Genomic DNA, 9,114 nt, shown 5'->3' with positions numbered 1-9,114 from the left:
GCGTGCATGACCCTTGGGTTTTCTTCCCATCATCTCAAAGCAAGTTGGACAGTATCTGAATTCTCAAAGAGCACAGAGCCAAACCATCTGCCGACTCCTGTAACTTGGTCTGTCACAATCCTGAATGCTACAGCAGTCCCAGGGTCAAGAAAGTGTTTCCTTAACTGCAGGTGTGACAACTTTCTATGGGAGAACCCAACAAAAATTGATGTTTTGTCCCTAGATGAAATCTCAGGTGCAAGATCAAGATCATATATCCAGATCCATGCACTACGTTTATGGTATGTCCAGTGTAAAATCCATGTTTCCTTGGACCAACCGAATTTTTATTTATCACCTTATATCATCTCACTGCTTATTATCAGTCAGGGATGATAATTTTTAAGATCACTCTTTCACTAATTAGCTTTTTTGGCCAAGTCACTTTCTCTCTTAGGTCTGTATTGTTACCATCTGCAAAATTAGGAACCATGCCTTCTAACTGCCTCATTTTCTTTTGTTATGGCTCCCAGCTTATTAATTTCCAAAATTAGGAAACACTTTAAGTTAAAGCATTCAGAAGCACATAAAGGACAGAAAGGAAACACTGCAACAATTTTCATCTCCTGTGGATTGCAAATCCTGAATTGTTAGATGATTTAAAATTTTTTCTGAGAGTCAACCCACCGATGGCATATGATGGCACACTAGAAAACTGCTCACCAAATATATTTTATTTTCCTCGAGGGCACATAACACATAAGTAGGTTTGATATCTCAGCATCTACCTTTTTTAGAGGAAGGCCTCTTTATGAATGATCGATCCGTGTAATTGCCGAGGCTACTATCTACAAGCCAGAGAGGAGGAAATTATTTCTTGGTCTCTTCCTCCTTGGACAGAGTCTTGATGATTTCCTGCTTCTTGGCCTGGAGCCACTCTTCAAGGCGGTCAGGAGCTTCCTTGGTCTTAGACCTCAGGCCTAGGAAGCTTCTAGCGAGCTTGTCTGCCTTCAGCTCGCGGATGTGTCCCCTGAAAATCCGCTGTTTTTGAAGGCGCTACCCTTCACTTTCGGGGACAGGCTGTGGTACCCCCAGCAGTCAACCTTCTTAGAACCCCGGCCTCTTTTAAGAAGTGGGAAGAATCCTCCGCCCCCCCCCCCCCCCAGGTTACTGTCAGGCCTGGGAGCACTGGCAGTACCTTCTCTTACCTCTGCCCATAGGGCGGCCCTCACTGCGGGCCAAGGTGCTTTCCTGGCATCCAGCCCGGGAAGGGACAGCCAGCGGCTTCCTGATGATCAGCCCATCGTCGATCCGCTGCTGAATCTGCTGACGGCATTGGCATTGGCGGGTTTTTTGGTCTCCCTAGGGTGCAGCCAGGCCTTCGTGCCACAGCGGAGGACACTGGAGAGGAGACTCCTCGGAAGCGGAGCGCAGGCGCGGCTGCCCCGCGGGAATGAAGGCAGCAGCCTTCCTGCGGTTTCCTGGGACTCAGTACCAACAGGATGGGACCCCAGTAAAAGGAAATGGGGCTCTTTATACCTGACCGCAAACCTTCCCATAGGATTCTCTACGCTTTTCCCCTCGTGGAAAGCACTGAAATTCTGTAGGGAGCAGAATAAAACAAACAAACAAACAAACAAAAAACCTAAACACAAAAACAACACAAATGATAGCTATATGTAGAGACATTGGCTTCCAGAGGTTTGGCCTTCACATAAATAAGAAAAACAAACAAACAAAAAAAGCTATTTTATTAGAGCACTGAGATTTCTGCGTTTTTCTGTTAAAGAAGTGACCATTGGGGACATTATCTTATCTAGTACTAGAAGGTTCTTAAAAGTCTATGGTTCTGATATTCTAACTTGTCAAGCCACATGTCTCTAATAAACACAATGCATGTTAACACTGCACCAAAGGCAAACTTTACGTTTTTATACACCAATAATTACACTTACTTCTCAATGCATGTTGCTCAAAAATCTTGTTAACTTGTCATTTTAATTGAAATTCCTTTGAAGTTGTCAAGAAGTTACCCATTTTAATTAGTTACAATTTTTCTGTTTCCTTTAGCAAAGTTGTATATTTCCTTTTGCCTCAAAATTGTCCTTCACACCCTGAGAGATTAGAAATTCCAGAAGGTAGCCTTAGAGAGGCATATTTCTTAATTTCAAATAGATTAAAATATGAACACTTGTGAAAAGGTTTTAAAAAAATCTTTCCCACATCACATTCACATCTAGAAAAAATTAGGATACATTTTTGTGGTACATATACTATTTGTATCTATTAAATTTTCCACTAAATGGACACATACCAAAAGTGAAAGTATAAACATTTTAACAAGAAGATTATATATATATTATTATATATATATATAATTTTTTCTATTTTTTATAATAAGAGCAAGCCCCACAAAAAATGAAAAAGTCTTCTTTAGAAAACCAGCTAAAGTCTAAAAAATATTTAATCTAATAAACATGCATGAAACTCATATGAATACTATTTGTATCAAACAATTAACTACTAATAAGCAATATTTCCTGCATTAGAATATTAATTTGCCAGACACTACTCAGCAAACTAAAATAGCTACTGCAGTGTAAGGATCAATGACATTTAAGAAAATAGTTTAAACAGCAGTCAGCAAACTCATTTGAGAATAGTGAGAAAACATATAATTTAATACAGATGTCTTTGAATTTTATTTTAATTTTTATATTTTTATTGATTTCAGAGAGGAAGGGAGAAGGAGAGAGAGATAGAAACATCAACGATGAGAGAGAATCATAGATTGGCTGCCTCCTTCACGCCCCACACAGGATTGAGCCTGCAACCCGGGCATGTGCCCTGATGGGGAATTGAACCACAACCTGCTGGTTCATAGGTCAACACTCAGCCACTGAGCCACACCAGCCAGGCTGATTTTATATTTTTTTCTCTTTAGTTAGGAAAAGTAAGGCAGTGGAATTTCCAGAATGGTAGTGGTAGGAGCTTGGCAAAGACTCTTCCCAGATAAGCAATCATTTACTGGTGAACATTATAATCAAGTAACCACTGAAAGTCTGTAAGGTATCAGAATGACATACAGGATATCAGTAAAAGTTCATTCAAGAAAATCTAATAAATCTCAGGAAAAACACTCTAAGTCTATAGCATTTGAGCCTTGGGCCATTCCCACTTTCCCCCTGGGTCTGTGCGGCAGAAGCTCTTCTCTGAGTTGCTTATATCACAAAGATTGGGGCTCCCTCTTCCCTTAACTACCAGCCTAGGACTACAGTTTCACTGCAGGTGGGGCATATCAGCAGCATGTCTCATCCTACTCAGCCCCATGCTACAAAAGGTAGAATCTAAGAAAGTACAAGTAGAAGGAAAGGGACCGCTTTCTCCTCTCCAGTCCCCATTGTAAGAAAGGCACATAGTCCCAGATGGAACCTCCTCCATCTAAGTAACTGAGCAAATGAACAAGCAAATACAAATATTGACATCACCAACGAGATCTGAGGCATGGAGTATCATTAAATGTACAGAGCTGCTACAATATAATACTTACCAACAGCAACAAAAAGACCTGGGAAAATGGTGAAGGGTATCAATATCACAAGTTACTGCAATGCATTAAAGCATCAATTTTTCAACAGAAATATAAAATAAGGTCAAATAAACAGGAAGATGTGACTCATAAACAGGAAAGAAGATCAGACAATCTTTTTTGCATTTGAGGGAGGCCCAAATGTTGGGATCAACAGACAAAAACTACAAAGCATATATTATAAATATATTCAAAATATAGAGTAAACTGTGTTTAAAGAATTGAAGGAAGGTATAGTGACAATGTCTCATCAAATATAAAATAGCAATAAAGTTATTGAAATTTTTAAAAAGAACAAAATGGAAATTCTGGAGTTGAAAAGTACAAAAGCAAATGAAAATTTCACTAGAGATGTACCACTAAAGGCATGACTGATAGAAAAAAAGAAGTTGTGAACTTGAAGATAGATTGATAAATATTACACATTGAAGAACAAAGAGAAAAGGGAACTTAAAAAATGAACCCTGCTTCAGAGAAATGTGGAAAACCATTAGCACATCAACATACTTGCACCAGGAGTGCTGGAAGGAGAGGAGAGAGAAAAAGAGCAGCAACAATATTTGAGAAATAACAGCTGAATTCTTTCTAAATTTAATGGAAAAGATTAAATTGCACATCGCATAGATTCAATGAACTCCAAGTATAATAAGAGATGCATAGAGATGCATAACCAGACACACCTTTAAAAAATAACGATAAATAAAAACAAAGAGAAAATGTTAAAAGCAGCAAGATAAAAGAACTTATTACTTACAATGGACACCCTTCCAATAAGATTAATAGCTTACTACTCTTCAGGAACAATACAGTTCAAAAGGCAATGGGCAAAAGAACCAATGCCCCAAATAAACAAATAAATAAAGCTGTCAAGCATGAATGCTATATTCAGAAAAAGTATGTTTTAAAATTAAGGTGAAATAAAGACATTTTCAAAACAAAACTTGAAATAATTCATTGCTAGCTGACTCACCTTCCAAAAATGCTAAAGGAAGCATTTTAGGCAGAAAGTATGTAAACCCAGATAGAAATTCCAATCAACATGAAAAAAACAAAGACCACCAGTAAAGGTGTTCACGTAATTATAGAACACAATACAAACTATAAAACCATTTTACTTTACCTCTTTTTTTCTTAACTTATTTAAAAGGGAATTTTATAAACCTATATGTATATATAATTGTGTTGTAACGAACATATAGAAATGTAATATATTTAGCACTAACAGCTTAAAGAAGATGGGTAAAGTAAAGCTATTTTGGAGTAAGGAAATGACACCATCTGTTAACTAAATCCTCAGGAAGAAGAGAAGAGATAGAGAAATGAAAAATAATGAGTTTAATATAACAAACACTATAAGTGTATACTTGCTGTCCTTCCTTCGATAAGCTTATTTAAAATACATAAAATTATAAAACTAAGACCTAAAATAATGTATTCATGGTCTATATAATATACAGATATATTATGTATCACATAATGGCACCAAAAGAGAAAAATAGAGCTATGTAGGAGTAACATTTCTATATCTCATTAGAATAAAGTTAATATAAATCTGAAATATATTCTGATAAATTATGATATATGTGGTGAACCTTAGAGTACCCATTAAATATATAACTTAAAAAAACTCCAGTTAAAAAAAAATACAAATAATTAAAATGTTACATTAGAAAACATTCACTTAATACAAAAGAAAGAATTAAAAGACTAGAGAAACAAATAAAATACAAAACAAATTTTAAAAGGACAAATATAAATCCAACTGTAGCCATAATAAATTGAATGTAAAAAAAATTAAGCCATCTGACCAAAAACTAGTTTGTCAAACTAAATTTTACAAAAAAGACTGAACAATACACATTCTACAGGAGACAAACATTAGATAAAAGATACAAATAGATAAAAAGTCAAAGAAAAAAAATCATGCAAAGAGCAATTATAAGAAAGCTGAAGTGTTTGTACTAATTTCAGATAAAAGAGACTGTAAAACAAAAAAAAAAATGTTCCTAGAGATTATCAGCCCCATTTTTTAATAAAATGTCAAATATATCAAGAAGATATAAATATCATAAGCAGATTTGCTACTTTTGGAGAGAACCAAGATGGCGGCACAGGTAAATGCTGGTACTTGCCACCTCCCACAACCATATAAAAATTACAACTAAAATACAGAACAACCATAATTCAAAACCCCCTAAAATCTGGCTGAATGGAAGTCCTACAACTAGAGAATTAAAGAAGAAAGTTCATTGAGACTGGTAGGAGTTTGCAGAGGCATGGAACGGGGTTGTCGGACACCCAAGTGTGGTGTGATTTTAATCAGGTGGGATATCTAGGCTGTGGAGGCCTCCTGTGAGAAGCAAGGTCTAACAAAGCCATTCTACCAGACCCCCACCCCAGGGTTCCAGCTCTGGGAAGAGAAGCCCCCATAACTTTGGGCTGCAAAACCAGTGGGGATTGTGGCTGGGTGACAAGGAGGCTGCTGAAGACCCAGGTGTTCTCTTGGACTTACTCGAACTCCATTCCTCTGAACTCCAGTGCTAGGTGGCAGCTTTGGGGGATCCAGGGACATACTGGGAAGAACTGGATTATCTGGCATCATAGCAAGAGCTCAGGGGATGGCTTTCTCCTAGACAGGGGTACTTACAGGGGTCATTGTTCCTATGCTGAGACCTCCCCTCATCACAGAGCTGACTGGTAGCTATATCTGAGTTCCATCACCATGACTCACACTGTTTTCTCCACCCTGATGATTCCCTGAGACCTCACCCCATCCAGTTTGCAGCCCCACCCAAGCTGTTTGTAGTGGGTTTTCCATATGAATGGCCTTCCTAGCTCAGTCTTCAGACTTTCCAAAATCTCTCAAACAAGCAGCAGCTGTTGTTAGCATGCCACATACCTATCAATAAGAGGCCTAAGACATGGCACTAGCACCAGCCTGCCTTGTTTCACAGCTGGGCCTCCCATGGGCACTTCTAAGTCTCATATAAGTAGAAGCCATCTACAGATTGCTCTGTAGCACCTGCTGGGTGGCACCAGGCAGTGGTTGACTTTGCACATCCTGGGAGGCCCCAGAGCCAGTGCACCCAATGGACAACTTCAGACCATACCAGATTATAGTTTTATATATCCACAAGCTACACACTCAAGGGGCAGACTCAGTAAGTAGCAAAGCCCCACTAAAGTAAGTACTGCTCCATACGGTTGTCTCCTAAACAGCAGCTCTTCTGCTATAGTTGCAGCTGGTCCTCACAGCCAATTAGCCTGGAGGTCAATTCCTCCCAGTGACACCAAAAGCAATCAAGGCTCAACTATGAGACTGTACACACAGCCCACACAGGCCGCACCTAGAAGCCCAGCAGAGGTGACTGGGGAGGCTGAGCCACTGGGCCCTATAGGACACCTACTACACAAAGCCCTTCTACCAATTTCAGGAGACACAGCAGCTCTGCCTATACATAGAAACAAACACAGGGAAGCAATCAAAATTCAGAGAAAAAGAAACAAGTCACAAAAAAGAACAGAAGAAATCTCCAGAAAGAGATCCCAATGAAGTGGAAGCAAGCAAACTACTATATACAGAGTTCAAAACAATGGTTATAAGATTGTGCAAGAAGAAGTGAGAGAGCAAGATATTGTAAACCTATTTGAAGAAATAATAACAGAAAACTTCCCCTACCTGATGAAAGAAATATACTGACAAGTCCAGGAAGTACAGAGAACCCCAAACAAGAAAAACCCAAAGAGGCCCAAACCAAGACACATCATAATTAAAATGCCAAGGGTTAAAGACAAAGAGAGAACCTTAAAAGCAGCAAGAGAAAAGCAGTTAGTGACCTATAAGGGAGTGCTTATACAACTATCAGCTGATTTCTCAGCAGAAACTTTGCAGGCCAGAGAGAGTGGCAAGAAACATTCAAAAGTGATGAATAACAAGCACCTCAACCAAGATTACTCCTACCCAGAAAAGTTATCATTTAGAATTGAAGGTCAGATAAAGAGCTTCATAGACAAGAAAAAGCTAAAGGCTTTCAACACCGCTAAAGCAGTATTATATGAAATTGATACCAAAAAATGTGGGTGTTGTTTGAATCCAAGTTCTTGTCTCACAAAAATCGAAGCATGAAGTTGCAGATTAAAACAATGAACAGGAGCAAAGTTTATTGGGATAAGCCAGTCCTGGAAAAGGTGTAGCTGGGGTTCCAGGAGCAGGTCAGTGTCCAGAGCTTCCTTTTCATATTACAGTCGGGAGTAGTTTAGCATCCAAGCTAATTAAAGTCTAATAGTCAATGGGTGGAGGCCCACATGGCCATAAGCCACGTGGTGCAGGGATGTGCTCTCCGCCACAGGAACCCATTGCCTGCCAGTGAGAAGAGAGAAAGAGGGAGAGGAAGTATGTGCCTTTTAATTTAGAGGGTGGGTAGTCTTACTAACTCCTAATTGGTCTTTTCAAGGAATTCTGCCTTTGAAATATCCTCTGGATTGATTTATACTCCTTACTGCCTTGTGATTGGTTATTTGCATGCTACCTATCTTAGCAACTTCCATACATTTTAAAGTTCATGCCTCTGGCATGTGTGCCTTTCCTTCCAGCCCACTTGGGGTACTTTAGTAACTCCACCTAGCTGGATCCCCAGTTCTATTTCCTTTCCTGTGGTCTCTCTCCTATCTACCTAGCTCCCTGTCTCCTCAAAATGTTGAAGGGCATTCTTGAAGAAGATATCAAGAATACAAACAATAAAATTGCAATAAATACATATCTATCAGTAATTGAATCTAAAAATCAAATAAATAAATAAGGAATCTAATGAACAAAATAAACTGATGAATGAAATAGAACCAAAAGCATGGAAATGTGAAAGAGACTGACTAATCTCAAAGGGAAGTGGGGAGGTGGGGGGCAGGAAGAGATTAACCAAAGGACTTATATGCATATATGCATTACCTATGGACCCAGACAATAGGGTGTTGAAGGCCTGGGGCAGGATGGGAACCAAGTGTAGGGGGGTTTTGGGGGGGAGAAAGAAGGACATCTGTAATACTCTCAATAATAAAGATTTTTTAATAAAAAAAATATAAGCAAATATGCACTTCAAATGTATGAAAATAGAGGACAGAAATAAAGAGGATAATAAACAATTGAGTTATAGTAGTTAAAGACTTCAATATCTCACTTCTAACAATGGATAGAAAAACTAGGCAAAAGAACATCATGGAAATAAAAGACTTGAACAAGCTCTACCAGTGTTGCTCAGTGGTTGAGTGTAGACTCATGAACCATGAAGTCACTGGTTCAATTCCCAGTCGGTTATATATGCAAGTTTCAGGTTTGACCCCCAGTAGAGGTCATGCAGGAAGTAGCTGATCAATGTGTCTCCTTCATCAATGTTTTTATCTCCCTATCCTTCTCCCTTCCTCTCTCTCTAAAAATCAATTATCAATTTTAAAAGAGAGAGAGAGACGAGAGAGAGAGAGAGAGAGAGAGAGAGAGAGAGAGAGAGAGACCTGAACAACACTGTAAATCAACAATACCTAACAGACATCTG

General features: G+C 38.7%; 1 pseudogene; it reads right to left on the bottom strand.

Annotated features, from left to right (window-relative positions):
- Positions 1-849: 849 nt before the first annotated feature.
- Positions 850-6,167, bottom strand: LOC118650450 (annotated as a pseudogene).
- Between the last annotated feature and the right edge of the window lie 2,947 nt (positions 6,168-9,114).

This window comes from Myotis myotis, unplaced genomic scaffold (assembly GCF_014108235.1).
Source record: "Myotis myotis isolate mMyoMyo1 unplaced genomic scaffold, mMyoMyo1.p scaffold_m19_p_3, whole genome shotgun sequence".
In the NCBI taxonomy this organism is placed as follows: Eukaryota; Metazoa; Chordata; class Mammalia; order Chiroptera; family Vespertilionidae; genus Myotis; species Myotis myotis.
The sequence above is the reverse complement of the archived record's forward strand: the minus strand, read 5'-3'. Positions and strand labels throughout refer to the sequence as shown.